Source organism: Eubalaena glacialis, chromosome 7 (assembly GCF_028564815.1).
Source record: "Eubalaena glacialis isolate mEubGla1 chromosome 7, mEubGla1.1.hap2.+ XY, whole genome shotgun sequence".
NCBI lineage: Eukaryota > Metazoa > Chordata > Mammalia > Artiodactyla > Balaenidae > Eubalaena > Eubalaena glacialis.
Genome location: NC_083722.1, coordinates 4,747,626 through 4,772,348, shown reverse-complemented (window position 1 = coordinate 4,772,348; position 24,723 = coordinate 4,747,626). Strand labels below are relative to the sequence as shown.

General features: G+C 48.1%; 1 long non-coding RNA gene across 1 annotated transcript; it reads left to right on the top strand.

Moving 5' to 3' along the window:
- The first annotated feature begins 5,245 nt into the window (after positions 1-5,245).
- LOC133094281 (uncharacterized) lies at positions 5,246-21,204 on the top strand. The gene is made up of 3 exons (XR_009701444.1): positions 5,246-5,362; positions 6,647-6,770; positions 21,116-21,204. It is a non-coding gene; the product is annotated as an uncharacterized LOC133094281 (long non-coding RNA).
- Positions 21,205-24,723: the final 3,519 nt, after the last annotated feature.

Genomic DNA, 24,723 nt, shown 5'->3' with positions numbered 1-24,723 from the left:
AGTATTTGCTTCTTGTGAAACACGTGAATGTTTGTGATAGAATCTCTTCCACATAGAAACGCCTTAGAAATAATTCTCCCGATCGTCCCATCTCTCCTTTTGTCTTCGCGTCATGTTTTTTTCACTTGGAGGGATGCACACTCCAAGTCACCGTCCCACTCAGCGGGACCTCGCTGCCTAGTTTTCTCCTTCCTCACCTGGAGGAAAGTCCCCATGGCCCATTTTCTGGGCAGTGCTTTTCCACTCTTTCATAATCTATTATTTTGACCTTGAGAGGAGAGAGGAGGCTTGGCAGGGCGCGCTCCACGTGGAGCCAGCACTGCTGGCGTCCGTGCCCTGGTAGCGCATGTGTGCCCGTGGCTGCCGCAGCCCCGTGTCCCCGAGTGCGCGCTGGTGCCCGCCGTCCCGCATCCTGGCCCCCCAGTCAGGGGCTGCGGGACGCTGGGGGCCGGAAGGACTGTCCTGTCAGGCTCCATGAGGAGAGTGCTGTTCCTGGGGGCCTGGGTCAGCAAAGAACATTCTTGGGGGAGAAGGGGTGTGTGTGTGTGTGTGTGTGTGTGTTACAGAAAGAGAGAGACAGACACACAGACAGAGAGAGGTAAGAGAGAGATAAAAGAGACTCTGCTTTAAAAGTAGATTTCAACTATTTTTTTCTAGGACGGTACCTGATAGTTTTGATTCTTTTAAAGATCAGTTACAAAAACTGCACACTCGCAGTGGTTGAGAATCCGCCTGTCAATGCAGGGGACATGGGTTCGATCCCTGGTCCGGGAAGATCCCACAGGCCGCAGAGCAACTAAGCCACAACTACTGAGCCTGCGAGCCACAACTACTGAAGCCCGCGTGCCTAGAGCCCGTGCTCCGCAACAAGAGAAGCCACCGCAATAAGAAGCCCGCACATCGCAACGAAGAGTAGCCCCTGCTCGCCACAACTAGAGAAAGCCCGCACGCAGCAACAAAGACCCAACGCAGCCAGAAACAATAAATAAATAAAATAAAATAACAAAATAAATAAATTTATAGAAAAAAACCCCAAAACAACAAAAACCTGCACAGTCTATGCAAGACAGTTTATTCTTAAATGAAGACATCGATGCAGTGAGAGGAACACTGGGAAACTGGGGGGGGCGGGCGGAGGAAGCAGAGCAGTGAGGGTGAGTGGGGGTCCCCGGGTCCCACACTTTGGTCCCTGCTTCCCGCCCACCCCCCGGGCTCGCCCTTCTCTCCCTCCCGGCCCGGCTCCCACTGGCAGAGAGAGGCTCCCGCCCTGGCTCACTCCATCAGATGAAATGAAGGGAAATCTGGTTTGCTGCTAAATGGACTCACTGTAGGCATTTAGGGGTAAGCTGACATGAGGGGCCTATCAGACACTGGGAATTTCAATGTTTTTCATCATATTTCTGGGAAGTTCTTCCAGAATCCAAGTGGTTATGTCAGGATACTGATTTGTAGGATTTAAAATCACTTTAAATCAGTATACTTGTCACCTGGAAATAGCCAGTGCATGCACTGCCATTATGTATGTATTACTATATAAACATATAAAGTTTGTATATAGTACATAGTATATGTGTAGTATATGGTATATACACAGCATATGGTATATAGAGAGTACATAGTGTATATATGTATATTATATGTTGTATATGGTATACAGCTGACCCTTGAACAACATGGGTTTGAACTGTGTGGGTCCACTTATATGTAGATTTTTTTCAATAGTAAATATTACAATATTATATGATCTGAGGTTATTTGAATCCTCAGAGGCAGAACCATGGAATTGGAGGGATTGCATATACAGAGGGCCGCATGTAAGTTATACAAGGATTTTCATCAGCGCAGAGGGTTGGTGTCCCTAACCCGGTGTTGTTCAAGGGTCAACTGTATGTATGTATATATTACAGTATATGATCTATATATAGTTTATGGTATATATATAGCTCATGGTATCTATGTAGTATATGATATATAGTATACTGTGTATATATGTACGTATACTTATATATATACACACACACGCACATACACGTATCTTCAGGTAAACAAGGATATTTAATAAAAATGCACAGGGTGTTTTCCTTTTTATTTCCTAAATTACCTAATCTTTAATTCCCATCTGTAATCAATCATTCACAGCTGAAGAGGGCTGAGACATTGTTCCTGAGCATTCTACTTCCTTCCTTGAAGGGAATTTTCCATCTGCATCCCAAGAATTTTACGCTCTTAAACACTTGTGGTGAAGCTTCCGCTGCACCACGTTTCAAATCTTAGACCCTGTACTCAAAGGCAGATGCATCTATTTCACTGCCCGATCCATTCAGTCATTTAATCCCTCCTTAAGTGAATTAAATCATTATTCAACAAACGTTTGTTGATTGTCTGCTCTCCGAACAGCTAATATAGCTAATGCCTTGCTCAGCTACATCCAGGAGCTCATAATGAAGTTTTCCCCTGAGGATGGGTATGATTTGAGAGAAAAGACACTCCTGGAACAATGGAGCAATACAGACTCGCTGATTGGGACGCCTGATGGACTTATTGTCTTGTCTTTAGAGACTGCTAAGCCGGTGCCACCACACCATTCCCTTCTTTTTGCTGTGCCCTCCTGTCTCCATGGTTACCAGGATTCCCACTGTTATGAGAGTGCATCCCAAACAGGGAGCCCTTATCCAGACTATCCTGGGAATTCACTGTTGGTGTCCGTTTCCCCCTTGTCTATTTCATCCAAGTATCTGGGTCCAGTTACCATATTTCACTGCTTCTGTGATACACATTGTTTCTTATTTTCACACGTCTGATATTGGAATACATTTAAAATCGGTGGTGGGTCACAATTGGCTAAGGTTTATTTCTTTCTTAGTGGCACACCAAGTAATGATACTAATGACTGTATTTTAGATTTGCTGGAATATTGCACGTGGGCCCTTGAGCGATCCTGAACCCGTGACAGTGGTCTTAACAGCTCCCTTCCTAGCAACCGAGAGGACCCAGGCATCCTATAAAAAAGGCTCCTCTCCTATTACTTCTGGAATCTTCCAGGTGCTGTCCTTTACTTGACACCAAACCCACCTGACTCTGTCTTGGCAGCTGTGGCTTCAGTTCTTTTGTCCCCTAGCATCCCCCATGGTGTCCGTGTCCTGCCTGGGTTTCCCTTCCACTCCATGGGGCTGTCTGTGCAGCTGAATCCTGCCTTCGCTTCCAGGCTCCATCATCTGCTGTGTCCTGGCTGTGTGCTCTGCAGTCTGGGGACCCTTATGCCCATGGGTACCCAGTGGAGCAGGGACCAGGCCGGCCCGCTAGCCGGGGAGAGGAGTTCTGAAGGAGAACTCAGACTCTGCTCTTGACTTTTGTATCCTCAGCACTTTGCACAGTTACTTGCACATAATAAGGGCTCACGAAATGCTCATGCAATAAATCCATGATCCAACAGATTCATCAGTTTCATCTGTGTGACATATAGGCGCAGAACATCTATTTCTTGCGTATTTTGTCCTTTTCTCCATGACAAGGAGGAGTTCGAGCACAGAGCCGTTCCTTAGCAGGGCTGAGGCATCTGGTCTTGAGCCGTTTGCTGACCTTTTCATTTAGATGGGGTGGTTTTGCCTTTTTCTGCCCCTCTGGCTGGGACGGGAGGTGGTCAGCTTTGCCGGCGCGGGGCGAGGTGGGGCCTCCACATCTGACCTCTCTTTCTGCACAGCCTCATACCTGGCTCAGCCTTGACATTTCCAGTGCCCCTTGGGCAGCTCCAAGTTTGTGGCTGAGGCTCGAGCTGGGGCCAGGTAAGTCTCCACAGGCCTTTGCCTTCCGGCTCAGGCTAGATGAGGCTGCTTGCATCTACCAAGTGCATGGGATTCAGTCCTGGTGCTTTATCTGGGTCCGTTCGCCTCCGGCTTTGATCTAACTCTCCTGTAAAAGCGTGGCTTTTAGCCTGGTTAATTCCCTCGCTAAGGGCTTCTCTCCATCTGTTAGGATAATGGAGCTTCCCTGTGAATTGAGCACTTTCTTACTACCTGCAGGGCAGAGAACATTAGGAGACAAGGTCCCTGCCCTCTAAAAACTTCCCTCCCACTCAGCAACCGGCTAAGAAGCAGGACTAACCATGCAAAGCACTTTTCATATCATGGACTGGTTTGTTCACGATGACTATGGGTGATTTTTTCATGACTATTCACCCTAATCTGGATTTTGATGTACTATTTCAGATTTCTTCTAGAAAACAGTTCTGATCTTTATTTTCTTAGGGGTGGTGGTGGGAGCTCATGCCTAAGATGGGCACAAGGGGAGGCGTTTGGCAGTGGTGTGTTATGTGGATTCCTAGGAGGGATTTTTAGATATTCAGACATTTTGCTAGCTGCTCGGCCATGGAAGGAGTCTTGTCATCGGAGAAATAGGCAAACGCAACCTCATTCCCTGGCCTTGTAGAGCCGGTCACCCAGCGCACCACTGATGTCGCCTCTGGATGGGGCAGCCTGGGAGGTGTCATGGCTGATGATTTCACTTTCTTATTTAGCTGTGAATTTTATCAAGAACAGGTATTCGTAATGGGGCAGACAGAGAGGGTACAATTAGAGGATGAAACAGTCCGCAGTAAGGTGAAGGCTCTTGGTGATAGGAGATCCACATCCAGGAGCTGTAGGAGGTGACCTGGGTGCACCTGGCTGGCTGCAAGTCTCTTTCCAGAAAGTGCCTCCGTCCCCTGATGCCGTGAGTGAGCAGCTAAGAACTCACTCCCACAACCTTCCCCAGAGGTTTGCCCTTGACTGAAGGAGGCCCTCCTGGTCACCCTCCTCCCTTTCTCACCAGGGCACAAAGCCACCCCCTGGCCTCAAGGTGAGGCAGCTGTGGAAGAGTATAGCTGCTAGTGTTTAAGCCATTAGCTTCTTTCAGGTTTTTCCTAATTAAAGGCAACCAGGCCCATACTTGAGGATAAAATAAACCATTAACATTATAGTGAAACCAGACATTTTGGATTTTTTCCCGTTCAGTTTCCTTGGTGGCGCAAACCTGGAAGGCACTCATTGCAGGCAAAGAGCTGAAAGCAAGAAGGAGAACTCCTCACCCCTCCCACCGCCACTGCCACTGCCCAGTGGACACAAGTTTTGGTATGAAGAAATGGGAGTTCCTTGTGCTTTCTTAGCTGTTATTGTCAGCATTCCTTTACCTAATTCAAATTCCTGGCTGCCGCCTGACTTACTCAGAGGGAAGGGCTCCCTGGGAAAGACGGTGCTGGGGGTAAGCTTCTGAGGAGGTGATGCTGACGGAGGACTGAACAGCTGGGAGGAACTGGCCGTGCAAAACTTCAGAGCAGGAGGAGACCTCAGGATGCCCAGCACCTTGGAGGAACGGAAGGAAGGCCCAGGTGACAGCCACAGGTGGTGGGATGGGGCCGGGGGCTGAGTAAGAGGAGGAGGCCAGAGCCGTCGGTCTGGGCTCCAGGCAGCTCTGTGGACCCATGTCAGCCAGGAGGAGGAATTCAGATTTTTTTCTAAGTATAAAACCCTCGGGCCCTCCACCTTGGTGAAGCAATCACCAATCTAAATGACCTCCTGGAAGACCTCCAGTCATGCTGGCTCACAAATATTTTTTCCATAAGAGTGACTAAAACAGGTATTTCCTAACATGTGAAAAATGGATCACTCAGACGAACAGTACCAAATACCACTCACTTTTCCTCCCCCTCTAATTGCTTACACATCTGAATGATCTCCGGGTCTGTGCACCTTGTAACATCCCAGCAAATCACAGTGGTCCCAGTAAATGCTTCCTTCAGACCCGCCCGTCCTCGCCTCTCACAGACATGATCCTGAAACCCACGCTCGACCTGAAATCTCCGTGTTGCAGGTTCCCGGACAGTTTCAAATGGCAGTCAGGTGTCAGGGCCACCTGAAGGGAAACCTAGGGTATCAGGGCCACGGTTGGGGGGCAGGGGGAGCAAGGAGCATCACAGGGGCTCTTCTCCCTGCTGGCCGAGGGGAAACGCAAAACGGTCAGAATTTGTTTCCAAAGCTTCCAGCCTCCAGAAATCGACCTAGAGACTCCAGCAAACCTCGGTTTATCCAGATGAGTTGACAGAGAAAGGTCTAATGGAACTGTGCTCTTTGATTCAGTTGGTGGGTGCTCTTGAAATCAGATGGTTAAGATAATTTTTTTTCTGCTCATTTTATTCTATCCCATCAAAATTACTTAGTGGGTGTCTCCCGTGGGCTCAGTACTGCCTCGTGCTGTGGAGGTAGATGTAAAAGACAATCTTCCCTGGGCCCGAGTGGGCGATGGACTGACAGGTGTTAATCAGTGTGTGCAGCTCTTATGACTGTTGTCTACCACTTCGTGGAGGATTTCTGGCGGAGGGGCATCAGATAGGAAATCCCTCTGGCCTGCTGGAGCTCCCGAGTGATGAGGCCAAGAGGCCGGGTCCTGAAGGAGCTTGGAATGCTGTTTTCATCAGTTTCACTGTTCGTTGGGAGGTTTTGAAAGCCATAAAATAATTTTAAGTAAGGGAATGACATAACCTACTTACATTTTGAAAATAGGGCTCTGGCTGTAATCAGGGGATAGGGAAGAAGGGTTTAGTTATCTTTGCTGCACCATGAATCACTTCAAAACACAGTGGCTTAGAATAAGAGCATGTTTTTCTTTGGGTCAGGATTTCTGGAGCTGCTCAGCTGAGGGGTTCCAGCTTGGGGTCTCCCATGAGGTTGCTGTGAAGATGCTGGCTGAGGCTACAGTATCGGAAGGCCAAGTTGGTGCTTGTCATCGGCAGACAGACGGTCAGTTCCTCTCCCTGTCAACCTTGCCACAGGCTACGTGACGTAGCTGCCGGGTCACCCCAGAATGGGTGATCAGGAGAGTGAGGCCAAAGTGTCTGTTACGAACTGCATATTTTTGTCCCCTCCTGCCAGATTCGTATGTTGTACTTGGAGATGGGGACTCTGGAAGGTAATTAAGGGTGAATGAGGTCATGAGGTGGGGCCCTAACCTGATAGGGTTGGTGCCTTTCTGAGACGAGGAAGCCACCAGAGCCCTTGCTCTCTCTGCCATGTGAGGACACAGGGTGAAGGCAGCTTCTACAAGCCAGGAAGCAAGCTCTCACTAAACACCGAATATGCAGGCACCTTGATCTTGGACTTGCAAGCCTCCAGAACCGTGAGAGATAAATGTCTGTTGTTTGAGCCACCCGGTCCGTGGTATTTGGTTATGGCAGCCTGAGCTGATGGGGACGGTGCTAATGCCTTCCGTGACATGACCTTGTACCATCCCTGCAGCCACATTCTGTTTGCTAGAAAGTCGCTAAGTCCAGGCTACTTTCAAGGGCAAAGGAATTAGACCCCCACCTTTGGAAGGAAGGCACATCAAAGAACTTGTGAACATAATTTCGATATCCCTTTGTGATCTTAAAATAAGAGGTTATTTTGTGACCCAGGTGAGAAAGGAAAGGGGTCGTAATCTGGCCCTAATGCAGATAGAATAGATAGGGCACAGATTTGGAGACATGAAGCTTATAGTCAGTGTGACTTGGAAACTGCAATTAGACTGAGCTGAGACAACCAGAAGGGATGTGATGTGGAGGAGGAAGAGTAGAGTCAGGACGTGTCAGATGTGAGAGGCCTTTGGGACGCGAAATGGATATTTCAAATTGGCAGGGGTGCACCACAGACGTGGTGTTAATCTGGGGGTTGTGAGCATGAAAACTATGGGTGCAGATGAGATCACCCAGCAAAGGGCATAAAATAAGGGGAGCAAAGGGCCCAGGTAGAGCTCAGAGGAACTCCTTTGTTTAGGGTTTGTGTAGAGGAAGACAATCTAGCAAAGAAGACCAAGAATGGGGCAACCAGAGAGGGGACAGAAAATCCAGAAACTGTGGCCTTCAGGGAGCCAAGAGGAGAGAATGGGTTCCTGTGTCGTACAGGGCTGGGAACATGGCTGGATTTGGTGATATGGAGGCCGTCCGTGACCTTGAGTGTCAGTGGACTGAGTGGAAGTCAGATTGGATTGGGTCAAGGAGTGAATATTTGGAAGGAGACAAAAGTGGATAGAAACTGGGTTGACAGCTCTTTCAGGAAGGTTGGCTATAATAGAAGAGGGCAGTAAAGGAAGTTAAAAATGTTTTAATGCTTGAGGGAGGGCTGCATTGGAGAGGGAGGGGTGGGGAGAGGGAGAGAGAAGAGTAAGCGCGTTTGGTTAGGGAGTGAAGTCCTGGAGAAGTCGCCTGCCTTTGCTCTTTGCTGGGTGCTTCCTCCTTTCTAACAGAACGGAAGATGTGGGCTTGGGTGCCTGTGATGGTCATCTGTAGGTTGGGGGTTTCCCTCGGGTGCCTTCTGTTTTCTGATGAAGTTCAAGTCTACGTTAGTGATGTTCAACTTTGGTCACATAATTAGAATCCCCTGGGGGAGCATTTCAACCTCCCTTACGCTGGACTCACCTCTCAGACTCATTACATTACAATCTCTGGGTTGGAATCCAGCCATCAGGATTTTTTAAAGTTCCCCCCATGAGACCAGAGTGCAGCCTGGGGGGAGGAGGGTCACTGCTGGAGGTGACCGGGGAGGAGATGGGGTGGTGGTGAGTGGTCGTGGGATTAAACTGTGGGAGCAGAGGCCACTCACCAGGGCTGCAGGCAACGTGAGGCCCTACTGAGGTAGGTGACGGTCCCTTTCCCCTGATGCCTGTCTGCTTGGCTACTTGGGTACCTCCAGCAGAAGGACCTGCTCGGTTTCAGCTTTGATGACAGTAGGTGGTAGAGACCTTAACTTCTGTGCCTCCATTTCATCATCTGAACAATGGACATAATGGTACCTACCTTCTAGAATTGATGTAGGATTGAGGGAGATAAAGGGCATTAATGCCTAGCACAGCTCATGGTAGAGCATAAAAGGTCATCATTCACATTAGCAAATAACCTTCTTGGCTAGAATTTAGGATGTGAGTGGAAGGGTAGTGGGATAGAGCTATAAAAGCATGTTTGTAGAGAGGAGCTTTTTTTGCCCTTTTTTATTGAGATACAGTTGATGTACAATATTATATAAGTAACAGGTGTGCAACGTAGTGATTCACAATTTTAGAGGTAATAGTCCTTTTATAGTTACTATAAAATATTGGCTATATTCCTAGTGTTGTACAATATATCCTTGTAGCTTATTTCACACATAATAGTTTGTACCTCTTACTCCCCTCCCCTTATCTTGCCCCTCTCCCCTTCCCTCTTCCCACTGGTAACCACTGGTTTGTTCTCTATATCTGTGAGTCTGTTTCCTTTTTGTTATACTAGCTTGCTTTATTTTTTTAGATTCCACATGTAAGTGATAACATACAGTATTTGTCTTTCTCCGTCTGACTTATTTCACTTAGCATCATGCCCTCCAAGTCCATCCATGTTGTTGCAAATGGCAGAATTTCATTCTTTTTTATGGCTGAGTAATATTCCATTATATATCACCTCTTCTTTATCCATTCATCTGTTGCTGGACACTTACATTGCTTCCATATCTTGGCCATTGTAAATAACGCTGCTATGAACACTGGGGCATATGTATCTTTTCAAATTAGTGTTTTTGTTTTTTTTCTGATATACACCCAGGTGTGGAATTGCTGGGTCATATGGTAGTTCTATGTTTAGGTTTTTGAGAAACTGCCGTACTGTTCTCCATAGTGGCTGAACCCATTTACATTCCCACCCACAGTGTATGAGGGCTCCCTTTCCTCCGCATGAGAGGAGCTTGTTTAATAGGCTGTGAGGACCTCCGTGGTACTTCAGTCTGGGGTGTGTGCTTTTGGAATCCTGGAGACAGTGGACTGGAGATCCGAGGGCAGGTCTGGCCACTTGGGCTGTCCTCCCAGGGCCCCAGTACAGTGCTCTGCTTGGACTTTTTTTGCTTTCTGTCTTTCCTGGCATATTCTGGCCAGTGCACAGTGTGGGAAGCAAGTGATGAAGAATCACGACTCCGATCACCGGGTTTGACCGAGCTGTACATAGCCAAGTAGGCACAGGGAGAGCCAATGGTCTGGGTCGGGTCCGTTCACTGCAGGGGGCATCCTTCAGGGGAACCTGTTCTGATTGTTCTGATCATGCCTGCTGGCCTATTACCGGGACTGGCTACTGATTGCACGGGTGAGGAAGGACACGTTTTTCTACCTGGCTCCAGCAGGGCTGTCTCCATCAGATGAGAAGTAAGCCTCTGTCATGGGGTGGGGCTCTGGGCGAGCCACGCTGAACACGAGATAAGTCATCAGAACGGCTTCTTATCTTCGGTGTGCCTTCCTCCAGTGCTACCTTTAGCCACCACGGGAAGCCTTCCTTTGGTAAGTCCTGTCCCAGAGCCTCTCACCGACGGCCATCTTGCCCGCAGAGACTACAAGTCCCAGCATCCATCACAGGAGTCCCGGCCACGCCCCCTGTTAACGGCGAGGCCAGGGCCCTCGCTCGCCTCCCCCAGAAATGCCCCTCCGTGTCTTTGGCAAGCTGGCAGGCTGCCACCCCGGCCTTGACTCAGCCACATGCTTTGTTTCAATGCAGCAGTGGTGATCCCTTCATTCCTGGCGGTTTCTTTGCCCCACGATGAGACAGGAAAAGCAAGATCTCTAGCTGAGAGCTGCCCCACTGCTCATTCATCCCGCCAGCCACCAGAACCCTGGCAAGATCGAGGGTTTTGTCAGATGGGAGCTGTGGTGGTGAATAAAAAAAGTGAAACCAGATGTTCTTCCCTCCAGTTGCTTCATATCCATGCAGGCGCTTGGAGGAGGAGGCCGTAAAAATGTCACAGCCCTTGATTCCTGAGGCCCAGATTTACGCTCTGTGTAACCTTGCGCCATAAATCCACTGCCCTCGCTGGAGCGCTGGCTTCTGAAGGGGCAGAGCCCAGCTGCAGCAGTGACCAGAGGCTTCGGACAGTGCAGAAGGGACATGGGTGGGGAGCACGGGGGCGGGGAGCCTGACTGGGGACCAGCGGTTGCTTTTCAAGAATTTGAAAAGATGTTACAAGATTGGCTTGGAGTTTGGCCTTCTTGGGAAATAAGCCAAACTCTATCTTGCATTTTAGCCTGAAAGAAGACTTGCTTTCTCTTTGGAAAGTACTAGCAGATGCAAGAGAACTCGGTGGGAATGGAAATCACAGAAGCAGAGTTTTCACTGCAGGTTGAAGTGTCTGCAGGAGAAAGGAGAGGTGGGCAGGGACCAGATGCCACTGCCCGAGGGGGCCGTCCTCCAGAAGCTGGAATGGATCCCCAGTGCGTGGGGTGCCATCGGACTTTGGCTTTAAAGTAGTGATTCTATCTGCTGTGTGGAGGCTGAACTCTGGGGGCGGGGCAAGAAGGAAGCAAGGAGGCAGCCCAGGAGGCTCTTACAGACGTCCAGTGATGACGGGGGCTTGCACCAGGTGGAAGCCATGGACGCGGAGAACGGCAAATGGGCTCAAGGTCTGGTGGCCAGACCCTGGGAAGAATCACGGAGGCCTCCCAACTTCTGGTGTGAGCAGCCGAGTGGGCAACGATGATGCCGCTGCAACGGAGCCTGGAGGAAGATCAAGTCTCTTGAGGGGATTCAGACTGCGGTTTTGGACCCACTGGGTTAGAAATGCTTATAGACACCTACGTGGATGTTTTAAAGAGACAGTTGGAGATGTGGGTCTGGAGATGTGAAGAGAGGTCAGGGCTGGGATCTAAATTTGGGAGTCATATTATGGGTGATAATTGAAAAGATAGATATGGTCAGGCCCCAGTTGCCCTCTACTATTGCCACTACGATTGTGGTCACCTTCTTAATTTCTCTTTCTGATCTTTCGTTGTTAGTGGATAGGAATGCAAGAGATTTCTGTGTGGTCACCTTCTGATCTCTGCATAGACGCTGGCCAGTGCCAGGGCGCCCTGGGTCATGGCTGCAAATACACAGGTCACGTCCCTCCTCCTGCCTGTGACTGACGTTTCTCCTCCATCTTTCCAGCTGAGCCCGCAAGCGGCTCCGCGGTTTCCCCGCGGGGCTCCCAGGTAGCTGCCCGCTCTTGATGGCGGTTCCCACGTGGCAGGAAATCTCCTTGCCATCCTGACCCCAGACCAGCAGCATTCTCCCCGAGTTCTCCATTTCTGTCTTTTTGCATCATCTGGCTCAAATTTTCTACTCTCTTAACATTTTCCCAGCTTGTTGACATTTTTACAGTGGGTATAACATTATTTCATTATTAGTCACTAAACAGGAATGATTTAATTTTTCATTTGATCCATGTTGCTAAAAGTGTTACATTAGTTTCTAGCACATTCTAAGTGACCAAGTTCTGATAGCCTACTTGAAACAACACTTCTAGGTCTGTGTCTAAGCAGCTGATGGTCAGGATACCATCAGCTGCTTAGACTTGGACAGAGATGCCCACTTACAGGGATGCAAGTGGCAGCCGACCCTGCCGTTCATGCTTATTGCGTCCTGTGCAATTTCTACTTTGCATGGCAGCTATCTATGGCTTTTATTTGTTCTAATTAAATAGGAACAATGTTCAGTTCAATAGATTCTTCATATAAAATGACCATAGGGACTTCCCTGGTGGCACAGTGGTTAAGAATCCACCTCCCAATGCAGGGGACGCCGGTTCGATCCCTGGTCAGGGAACTAGATCCCACATGCATGCCACAACTAAAGAACCTATGACCCGCAGCTAAGGAGCCCACCAGCCGCAACTAAGGAGCACACCTACCACAACTAAAGGAGCCGGTGAGCTGCAACTAAGGAGCCCGCTGGCCACCACTAAGAAGTGGTGCGACCAAAATAAATAAATAAAATAAATAAAATTTTAAAAATAAAAATAAAATGACTCTAACAACCTCCTGCCTTCCCCCGCCCCCAAGTAAGGCTGGAAACAGATGCTGCTTGTACCACAGAGTTAGAAACTGCACTTGTGTGACTGAAGCTGGGACATATGTGCAGGAACTGCTGAGGGGCTTTCCTGTGGTCTAGTGTGGAGCCCATGGGCCAGGTGAGGAAGGCCCAGGGAGGTCTGATTCACCATCCAGGGGAGGCTGGAAGTAGCACCACTCTGGTTCTCTCTCTCCCTCTCTCTCCTGCAGCCCTTCTTACTCTCCTGCGTTGCTTGGTTTTTGCTGGTACCTGGATTACTCCCAGGACTGGAGCTGTGGATTTCCTCCCCTTTGGGGATCCTTGCTGCAGATAACTGGGATAAAATGCAAACTGAGGTGTCATGACAACATGAGGGATAGATGAAGGCCAGATTGCTCACGGGAGGTGTGTACAGGGAGACACAGAGGGAACCAGCATGGAGATCGGAGCTCTGGGAAGGACCAGGCAGCAGGAAGGGAGCTCGTAGGGCAGCCAGGGAGGCAAGGCTGCTGGGGGTGGGTGCACGGGTGGTGAGGACTGCCGTGGGGAGTCCTGGAAGTCTGGAAGAAGCAAATTTCAAGAAGGAACACTGATGAGTCAACACGCTGCAGGCGGTTATTAAGACATCGCTAAAGTGTCCATTAGATTTAGAAATTCAGCGCTAACTGGTGCCTTCAGCAGAGCCGGTTAGAGGAAAGGGGTGGGGGCAGAAACCAGCCTACAGGAGGTTGGAAAGTGAGGCAACAGAGACAGCAAGTGAAGCTACTTGTAGGGAATTTGGAGAAGAAGAGAGACAGGGCAGAAGCAGAAGAGCCCACTGGGTGGAGGGAGGGGTTCTGTTTGCCTGGCTTTGCTCGGAGCTTGGGGAGGGAGTCACTGCACTTTCATCTCCAGTTACAAAGAAGAAGAAAACAAGTGCTATTGGTTGCCAGCCCAGCCTGTCTGCTGTTGCGGTGTTTGTTTGTTTGTTTGTTTGTTTTGGCACTCAGTGTGATGGAGACCTGCCGGTTTGTCCCGTCAAAGTCTTGCTGTCGCTCCATGTGTCTGGAGGACGGTTAGCAGTGCCGGGCAAAGGCCCAGGTAGTAATGGACCCAGAGAGCGCCCACTTTCCAAATCCAGCCGCCCCCCCCCCCACCCTGCTTTGCGAGATTGCTCCACCCCTGCCTTCACCTCCACACCTGCAGGCTCACCTCTTCCAGCGCCCGGTGAAGGCCAGCTCCACCTCCAACCGTTTTGTGCGATTCCTACTATTGCTGGGAGACATTTTTGTTCTTTGTTATTGTTTTGGTTTTAACTGGAGAGAATCTTGGTGCTGAGACAAAGGGGACGAGGGGAGAGGGAGAGGATGAGAGTCAGGGAGGGGATTCTGGAGGAGGGAAGACCGGATGGGGTCGGCAGGCAGGTGAAAGGCCAGGGCGGGGGAGCTGGAGGGCCCAGGAGGCAGGGGCAGGTGTGAGCCTGGGTAGGAAGTTCAGGGAACCCATGCCCAATTCTCCCTGCTCAACAGGCAGGCGGCAAGATCACCCATGGTGGGGAGGACAAGGATGTGATGGGGCGTGATGATAACACCTGAGGTTCGGCAGTTGTGGGGACTGAGAGGGGCCGGGCAGGGACCAGGAGGTGGCTTCCTCATTGCTGCTTGCCTGGCTGAGGTTGACGGTGTATTCAAGGTGACGCTGGCACCGATGGTCTGGCATTTCCTCCATCAGTGCTGTGAGGATGTGGGAAGGAAGGGGGTGTGTGGGGATCGGAGGAGGAGCTCAGGACGGGAGGGCAGACGAGATAAAGGGCCAGGGGCCGAGGGAGCAAAGGGTTCCGGCCTGAGCCCCGCGATTCCTTGTCCTCTCCTTTGCCACCTGCCCCGAGCCTCTTCATTGAAAACCAGATTCATTTCACTCCCTGTGTTTTATCCAGAGGCAGGCCTTCGGGGTCATCCACCCACTGGAACGGTGGACTTGGGGCAGTGGTGACATGTCAGTGTAGTTTCATCAGTGGTAAAAATGCACTGGTGCAGGATGTTGATGGCGGGGAGGCTGTGAGTATGAGGTCAGGGGGCACATGGGATCAAGACCCTACCGTGAGGAAGAGCCAGGAGGGGAGGGGGGCAGGCTGGTTGGGGGTTGGGAGTGGGCAGAGCAGAGCTTGCTCATAGACCAGACCACAACAGGGCTAATTTTCTTAGTTGGCTTTATTTTTAAGGGCAATTTTATGTTCATGGCATAATTGAGTAGAAAATACAGAGATTTCCCAGATCCGAGACCCCGCAACCCCACACACTTCCCTTACCATCGACATCCCCTTCCCTGTGGTATATTTGTTATAATTAATGAGCCTACATTGACACATAATAATTACCCAAGGTCCATAGTTTACATTAAGATTCACTGTTGGTGTTGTACATTCTATGCATTTGGACAAATGTATCCGCCATTACAGTATCATACAGAGTATTTGCACTCTCCTAAAAATCCTGTGTTCTGTCTATTCATCCATCCCTCCCCCAGCCCCTGTCAACCACTGATCTTTTTACTGTCTCCTTAGTTTTGCCTTTTCCAGTATTTTATGTAGTTGGAATCATATAATAAGTAGTCTTTTCAGATTGGCTTCTTTTACTTAATAATAGGCATTTAAGGTTCCTACATGTCTTTTTGTGGCTTGATTGCTCATTTCTTTTTAGTGCTGAATAATATACTATTGTCTGCATGTACCATAGTTTATTTATCCATTCGCCTATGGAGGGACATCTTGGTTGCATCTAAGTTTTGGCAATTATGAATAAAGCCGCTGTAAATATCTGTGTGCAGGGTTTTGTGTAGACATAAGTTTTTAACTCATTTGAGTAAATACTAAGGAGTGCAATTGCTGGATAATATGGAAGGAGTATATTTAGTCTTGTAAGAAATTGCCAAGCTGTCTTCCAAAGTGGCTGTAACCATTTTGCACTCCTACCAACAGTGAATGAGAGTTCCTGTTGCTCCACATCCTCACCAGCATTTGGTGTTGTCTGTGTTTTGGATTTTAGCCATTTTAATAGGTGCGTAGTGGTATCTCATTGTTGTTTTAATTTGCATTTCCCTGATGACACAGGATGTTGAGTATCTTTTATAAGCTCAGTTGACATTTGTATATCTTTTTTGGTGAGATGCTTGTTCAGATCTTTGGCCCATTTTAAAATTGGGTTGTTTTCCTATCGTTGAATTTCGAAACCCTTTTGTATATCTTTGAGAAGAGTCCTTTATCAGACGTGTCTTTTGCAAATATTTTCTCCCAACCTTGTTTTCGCATTCTCTTGATAGTGTCTTTTGCAGAGCAGAAGTTTTTAATTTTAATGAAGTCCAGCTTACTAAAGATTTCTTTTCATGGGTGTGCCTTTGGAGTTGTATCTAAAAAGTCATTCCCAAACCTAAGGCCATCTAGATTCTTTTCTATGTTACCTTCTAAGACTTTTATAGTTTTATATTTTACGTTTAGATCTATGATCCATTTTGAATTAATTTTTTGTGACGGATGTAAGAGCTGGGTCTTGATTAATTTCTTTGCACGTGGATGTCCAGTTTTTCCTGCACCCTTTCTTTCTCTTGTGTCAAAAATTAGTTGACTTTATTTCTGTGAGTGTATTTCTGGGGTCTCTATTCTGTTCCATTGATCTAGTTGTTTATTCTTTTGCCAGTGCCACACTGTCTTGATTATAGTGCTATTTTTGATTTATCAATTATAAGTAATAGCTATTGACTTCCTATTAGGATTAATGAGAAGTTAGCTCTCTTATACTCTGAATTCATCTCTCCCCATTCTCCTCATTTCTCTGTTTTAAATTAAATCAACATTCTGTTTATGATACCAAAACTATGTTGATATTGTCTATAGCACATCTTAGTATATTATGATTATATTTTTGCAGCCCTTTGTTTTCCTTAAATTACGTGTTTGCCTAATTTATTACTTATATGCTATTTTCATATACGTAATTGTGGCAGCTTAAAAATTTGTCCACAATTTCTTTGATACCCTTCCCTTCAAAATGTAAAGCCCTATTTCCCTTGCCTTGTGAGTGGGCTGCACTTAGTGAATTGTTTCTAACAAGTAGAAAATGGCAGAAGGAGGCTGTGTGGCTTCTGAGACCAGGTCATAAAAGGCAACACAACTTGCTCCTAGATCTTTCTCATGGGAATCTTGCTCTGGGGAAAAGAGTTGCCATGTTGTGAGGCCACTGAATCAGCCCTATGGCCGGACCCCTGTGGAAAGAAGCTGAGGCCTCCAGCCAACAGCTCCATGAGTGAGCCAAGCTGGGAGCTGAGCTGATAGACGCAGTGGAGCTTTCAGCTGATGGGGCTCATCCGACATCTTGACTGCAGCCTCAGGAGAGGCTCTGAGCCAGGATCCCCCAGCCAGGCTGCTCCCAGATTCCTGACCCTCAGACACTGTGAGATAATAAGTGTTTATTGTTTTAAGTCTGTGAGTCTTGGGATGATTGGTTATGCAGCAATAGATAGTGAATATAATACCTTTGATTGCGTTCTGATCATCACTTTGTCACTAGACTTGCCACATAATCTACTCTGTCAAGTCTAATGCTGTTTTCCTGGATCTCTCCACCTTCCCACTGCCACTGGACTGGCTATTCTCGAGACCTGCAGCATAGTGGTCATCTTTCCCACCCTGCTGACTGGGTGCACTGGTTTCTGGGATCTCTTAGCCTTTCTTAGGCTTCCTTTTCCTTTTTTTAAAAAAATTATTTTAAATTTATTTTAAAATTTTTTAATTTTTTATTCTTTTATTGAAGTCTAGTTCATTTACAATGCTGTATTAGTTTCAAGTGTACAGCAAAGTGATTCAGTTGTGTATATATATATATATATTCTTTTTCAGATTCATTTCCCTTATAGATTATTATAAGATATGGAGTAGAGTTCCCTGTGCTATATAGTACACCTCATTGTTCACCTATTTTATATACAGTAGTGTGTATATGTTAATCCTAAACTCCTAATTTATCTCTCCACCCCTCACCCCCTGCTATACCCTTTGATAACCGTAAGTTTGTTTTCTATGTCTGTGAGTCTCCTTTTGTTTTGTAAATAAGTTCATTTGTATCATTTTTTTAGATTCCACATATAAGCGATATCATATGATATTTAGCTTTCTCTGTCTGACTTATTTCGCTTAATGTGATAATCTCTAGGTCCATCCATGTTGCTGCAAATGGCATTATTTCATTCCTTTTTATGGCTGAGTAATATTCCATTGTATGTATATACCACATCTTTATCTTATCCATTCATTTGTCGATGGACACTTAGGTTGTTTCCATGTCTTGGCTATTGTAAATAGTGCTGCTATGAACATTGGGGTGTGTGTATCTTTTTGAATTAGAGTTTTCTCCGGGTACATGCCCAGGAGTGGGATTGCAGGATCATATGGTAAATCTGTTTTTAGTTTTTTGAGGAACCTCCATACCGTTCTCCATAGTGGCTGCACCAATTTACATTCCCACTAACATATAGGAGGGTTCCTTTTTCTCCACACCCTCTCCAGCATGTATTATTTGTAGACTTTTAAATGATGGCCATTCTGACTGCTGTGAGGTGATTAGGCTTCCTTTTTTTCCTTTTTATTCTTTTCTTTCCCTGAAACCCATCAACAACTAGCTCTTAGGAAAAAGTGTACGGGAAATAATTTTTTAATCCTTGTATGTCTAAAAATGTTTTTACCTGCTTTCATTCTTGATCAATGGCTGGGTTGATTACTGAATTCGAGGTGGAGTGTCGTTTTCTCTTAGAATTTTGAAGTCATTTATTGTCCTTCTAGCATCCAATGCTGTACTTGTACCGTTTTCGTTCTTGTTCCTCTGTGTCTTCCCTTGCTTTTCCCTCCTTGGAAGTTCGAGGGCCCTCAATTTGTCCTTGGTGTGGTGGAGTTTCATGATGATGTGCCTTGTTGTTTCCGTTAGGATGTTGGAAGTGAAGAAAGTCCAACTAAAATGGCTCATAGGACAAGTGGGTTTATTTTCTTGCACAAAATGAAAAGGTCCTGGGATAAGGTGGCTCTGAGGTTGATTGATTTAGTGGCTGAATTACATCATCGGGAACCCAGGTTTTAAAAAATCTATTTGTTCTGCCAGAATGCTTTGCGTAGCTCCCTTTCATGGACAAAATATGGCAGTGGCTTATATTCCAGAGGCAGAAATTGGATCTACCTCTTTCTCTGACTCTTTTTAAAACTGTAGAGTATTTCCCAGAATTAATCCCATCATTGGCAGACTTTCTATCGAGACCACATGCCCAAAATTAGGTGTTATGGCCCTTCTTAAATGAATCACTAGACAAAGGAAATAAAATTAATATGATTGTCTTCGACTAATCAAGATTTAATCCCTGGAGCTGAAGGTGGGGTTGGTCTTTCCTGACACCATGACTTTGCAGTGGAACGTGAGGGCTTTAAATAGAATCCGAATCTTATTACAAGGAAAAATAAGGCAAGCGTTATTGGTGGGCAACCAGATTGTCTGCTACAGCGGCTGTGGGTTCTTCTGTCATTTACTGTGATGGAGACCTGGTGATCTCTCTTCTAAAAACTTGTCCAAGTCTCCTATGTGCTGTTGTCCCCTCCTGTGTCCTTTGTCCTTGTGGGTTTATGCCATTTTGTTCCTTTTGTTCATTTTGTTCAGGATCCCTGAAGGGAGAGGTGAAAAATGTGTGTTCAGTCTCTCTCCCTGTTTGGAAGCGTGCAGCCAGTGTGTCTCAAACTGTGAGCTGTAGCCTGTGAGTGAGCTATGTCCAGTATTTTAACAAATGAAACAGAGTAGAAAATACCAGATTGTATGTATTGCACAGAGTAAGATTAAATATTGTTTCAGTTGAGTATGCCTATGTTGTGTGTACTGGCTAGAGATGTAAAACGTGTTTCTTGTTAGCAGCTGCACACAAAATTATTTGGGAAGCATTACTTTAAAGAAGTCTCTTCTGAGCAATACTATCTCATTCGGGTTGGTTTTACAGGTACGTGAGGCTAAGAGAACGTAGCAAGCCCACCCAACTCCAATGGGCATGAGCTACTGTGTGGTATACGTATAAGAACAGTTCACTCCCACAGAGCAACTCAAAACCCCACGAAGTACATGTGTTGCTGTTATCATGTTATTCATTTCTGTGTTCCCAAGGAAGAAACGGCGCTCCGGAAATATGCTTAATGCCCAAGCAAGCAAGGCAGCAGGCTGGTGGGCCTGAGAGGCATGATTCTGGACACCGAACGTGGAGCTTGGCTAAGTTCTGCTCCCCTCGCCCTCCCCCCGTGGTCAGGGCTGGGTCACAGCATGCACTGAGCGTCCAGGGTAACCTCAGCAAACATCTCTCAAAAGGCCGCATTCCCCAAATGTTTGGAGAGCCTCCGACCAGAAGAGATGCTAGGCTTCTGCTGAGTTACATAACATACTAAGATCATGGTTTGCTTTCAAGGCCTATTTTCACTCAATCTTGCCCTTTCTGGGCAGTTGTATTCAGCAAAGACTGATGGGTGTATTTCCTATGTCTAAAGATTTTTAGGAAGTGAAAACATCCTTCTGTCCGGACAAGGTCACCATCAGCATGAAAACCTGGTACCTAGTTCCCGTCTCGGGGCTGTGGGCCTGGCCTGGAGGCCCCCGCGGTCTGGCCCCCTCACGGTGGTGGTCCACCTCTTCTGCTGCCTTTCCTGTGTCCCCTTGTCATTCTCATTACACTATGTTTTCTGCTTCCCATTTTTCAAATTCTTTTTTTTAGAAATATCTTTGACACAGGAAAATTATATCTATTCAAAGTGTACAACCTGATGTTTTGATATACGTAGACAGTGTGAAAAGATGCCCACAGCCAAGCTAATTAACACGTCCCTCACCTTTCTGTAGTTACCACCGAAAGTGTGTGTGTGTGTGTGTGTGTGTGTATGTGTTTGTGGTGAGATGATTTCCTTTTAGCTCTATCCTCTTTGCAACTTCCAAGTATTCAGTAGCGTCACCATGCGGTACAACAAATCTCTAGATTTCTCTCTAGAACTCACTCATGTTGCGTAACTGAAACCCTTTGACCAACACCGTTCCATTTCTCTTCCCCCTCTTCCCCGCAGCCACCGTTCTACTCTCTGCTTCTGTGCATTTGACTATTGTAGATTCCAGCTACAAGTGAAATCGTATAGTATTTCTCCATGTCCAGCTTACTTCACAGAGCACAATGTCCTCCAGCCCCATCCGTGTGGCCACAGATGGTGGCATCTCCTTCCTTCAGGCTGAATACTTACTATATAACTTTGTTTCTGCTGTCTAGGTGATCGGAGAGGAATGAACCCCAGTCCTTCCTTATTCCCCGCATCAAGAGCCAATATTCTTTACTTCTCTGTATTTAAAAATTAAAACAGGGGCTTCCCTGGTGGCGCAGTGGTTGAGAATCTGCCTGCTAATGCAGGGGACACGGGTTCGAGCCCTGGTCTGGGAGGATCCCACATGCCGCGGAGCAACTGGGCCCGTGAGCCACAACTACTGAGCCTGCGCGTCTGGAGGCTGTGCCCTGCAATGGGAGGGGCCGCGATAGTGAGAGGCCCGCGCACTCGCGATGAAGAGTGGCCCCCCGCTCGCCGCAACTAGAGAAAGCCCTCGCACGAAACGAAGACCCAACACAGCCATAAATAAATAAATAAAGTAGCTATTAAAAAAAAAAAATTAAAACAGAAAGACCTGGAGTTCTCTTATGCATTGTCCAGCTTTTAAATTGCTGTCAGTGGAAAACTTAGTCTGAATACCGTGCCTGGCGCTGTTGGAAGTTGGAAACCCTCCCGACGGCGTGAGGTTCCCATTCAGTTCCAAGCGTGTCCTATTCTAGATGGTGAGTGTTACTTCTATTATTAGCACGTCCCCGGTTTAGAGGCCCAGCAGTCCCTTTCCCTTGGACCATTGGATTGAAGAAGGAGGGAGGGGGAGGGCCCAGAGGCCGACCCGATGGCCATGTGGGCAGAGCTGGGGATGCTCGGGGGTCCTGGCACCGTCCGTCTTGCTGCGCTGCCTGCCCAGGACCTGTGCTTGGCTTTCAGTGGGAAGGATTTGAAAACAAAACACGTGAATGGTGCTCGAAAAAAAGTAATCACTCCATAAAGAAACGCAGGCATAGCGACAGGCTGAACCACAGCGCCGTCAGTGGGGAGACTAGCTAAGCACCCGCCTGCTTGTTCGAGGCCAGGCTGGATCTTGGGGAGGAGAGGAAATGAAAGTAGGGGTGGAGAAGGGAGTGAGAGCCTGGGCCTGTGCGCCTGCTGAGACCTCAGTGCTGGGACTTTGGTCACCTGTCACCTTCAATTTGACACTCCCAAGCCTGTTAGGGCAGAGCCTGTCATTCGAGTCTCGCAGGCCTGTGGCATCGGGGATGGCGCTGCCCCCAAGGGCTTGTGGGAAGAAATGAATACCTGGGTTGCACAAACGCCCTTACTCCTTCCCCTGGTGACCTGGACGGAGGTGAGGCCCGGCCACGCGCCCGATTCTGCTTTGTCAGTGCGCCGAGCTCTCCCCTCTGCAGGGCAGCCCGGGAATCAGAACGAGAGGTGCTGTGGGGAGAGGGACAGAGGCCGATGCTCGTTGCCGGGAGCCCTTTGCGATGCAGAGCTGCTCTTGCAGGGCACGCCCCAGCGCCAGCTCGCTTCTGTCCCGTGGAAGGGTGCCTCTCTGGCAAGGCCCGGGGCTGTGAGCTGGGAGGGTGATACCCACTGCTCAGAGCCAGGCTCTGCCCTCAGAACGGGGCCACCTCATAGACCAGCAAAGATGACAGATCCCTACTGGTGGGGTCGGATTTCGCCCTGCCTCGTCAAACCCAGGCCTTCCCCCCCCCCCGCCCCCCCACCGACACCCCTGTCTGCCAGCCTCAGGGCACTCCTTTGTCCTCTCGTTCCAGAAGGCTGAAGAGCGAAGGGACACATGGTACCTCGAGTCTCCCCACACCCCTCTCTGTTCGAGGTCTGGGCACCGAACTGGCTGATTGGCCCAGACCATCAGATGCAGGCTCATGGGGCAGGAGGTGTCGGCTTCTCTCTGGGGCCTGTGTCTTCCCGGGTTTGTATTCCTGGCATGTGCTGGGACATGCAGCCTGGCTCCTCCAAGAGCAGCGTCTCACGGGCACAGCTTTGGCTTGGGGGGATGTCTCTCTGTCTTCCGCCCCGGCCCTCCCTCGTGTCTTTCTAACTTGTTTTTCTGCTGACAGCGGAACCCTAGTGCTTTTGCTCTGAGACGCCCTGCCTGTAATTGGAAAAGGAGCCAGCGCTGAGTTATAGGTTAGCACACGCTGCCCTCTAATGGCTGCGTCTTCTAGTTTCCCAGCTCCACTGGCAACAGCTACCCTAGGCCTTCTTGGAGGTCCACAGCAAGATTCCTTCCCAGTAAGCTGGCTCTTTCCCTTCGCTCAGCTCAAAGAACCAGCCCTTGCTCTTGGGAGGGGTTGGGGGGATGTCAAAAGTCAGGCGGCTTTGGTGTGTCTTGCTGTGAGGAAAATGGTCCAGCGTTTCCCTGCCAGATATGAAATAAGTGGATTCTTCTAGCCCAGGAGCTTGGACCGGCCTATCCCATGGCTGTGATGTCCACCTGTTCCCTCTCACTTCCTTGCTGGGCCTAGAGAGGGAAGTTCAGGGCCTGTCCTCTGTGCACCCAAAGTGGTTTCCTTCCCCCACCCTTCTGGTCAGAGGGGCGCGGGGCAAGGTGAGGGGTGGGTGTGACGCACCCCTCAGCCTTCCCTGTTCAGCCTCGAAAACCAGCTCAAATGCTAAAAGGCGAGGGAGGGAGGACATTCAAACCTCTTGAAACAACATCTCTTGAGTTAATGTTTGAAGAACCTGGAGAAATTGGTTGGACATAGTCCAGTTCTCTTTTGAGGGGAGCCTGGGACCTAGTTAAGGAACAAAGTTCACGGGTGTGGGAGGAGAAACTGGGAAACATTTTGTTCTGGTAGCTGGAAAGCTTATCTCCAGAAGTGATGGAAAGAAGCTAAAAGAGGAAAGGACTCGTGTTTTCCTCCAAATAAGCCCAAATCTGGCAAAAGTAAAGCATCGCGCTTGAGCTCTGCCGCTTGGCCGGAAATGATGTGAAAGTGAGTTTTCACGAGTTTAGAGTGTTTTATAGAGCGAAGCTCCTTGGGGAAAAAAGACTCACTGTGAAACGGAGTTTGGAGCTGGCCGCCTTCAGCTTTTCTTAAATTGGGGGTGGTGGTCACAGAGGTTGATGCGCTAATTCCCAGGTAATTGAAACCACTATTTGGTGGGAGCAAACATGGCTCTCTTCAGCCCAGGGGAACGGACACAGAGACCAGAAAGGGGGGCAGGTTGCACTGAAATTTGAATTATAAGCCTGGTTTTCATGTGGGGTTTAAGCAACTCATCACTTCTGATATGGTCGCTCTTTGTAGCAATGGAAAAGAGGCATTTTTATTTTATTTATTTTTTATTTTATTTGGGTCTCCAGCTGCAGAAAGTCATCATTCAGAAACACATCTTTCCCCACTCAGCTTTTTCTCTCCTTTCTGAAAATCTTGAGCAAATTCTGAAAAAAATTAAAATTAAAAAAAAGGTTCCTCTCTTTTGACAGACCTCACCTGGAATTTGGGCCTTGCTTGTCTTTGGATGCCTGATGGTGCTGATGCAGCCTCAGAGGTGTGCAGCATCTTTCTAAAGGTGCCGTGTGCATCCCATCCAGGCCGGACAGAAACAGCGGTTCCCTCTGTGGATTCTAAGGGCCCGGCAGGCAGAGGGTGAAGTTCCGAGTGTTGGCTCTTCCAGGGAACAGAGCCGGCTCTGAAATAACACGTGTATTGTCCACTCCAAGATTTGTTTTATAGCCACGCCTCCCCCCGCCCCTCCCCCCGCCCCTCCAGCGTAAAGATGACACCGAGGCTTTGGGAGATGT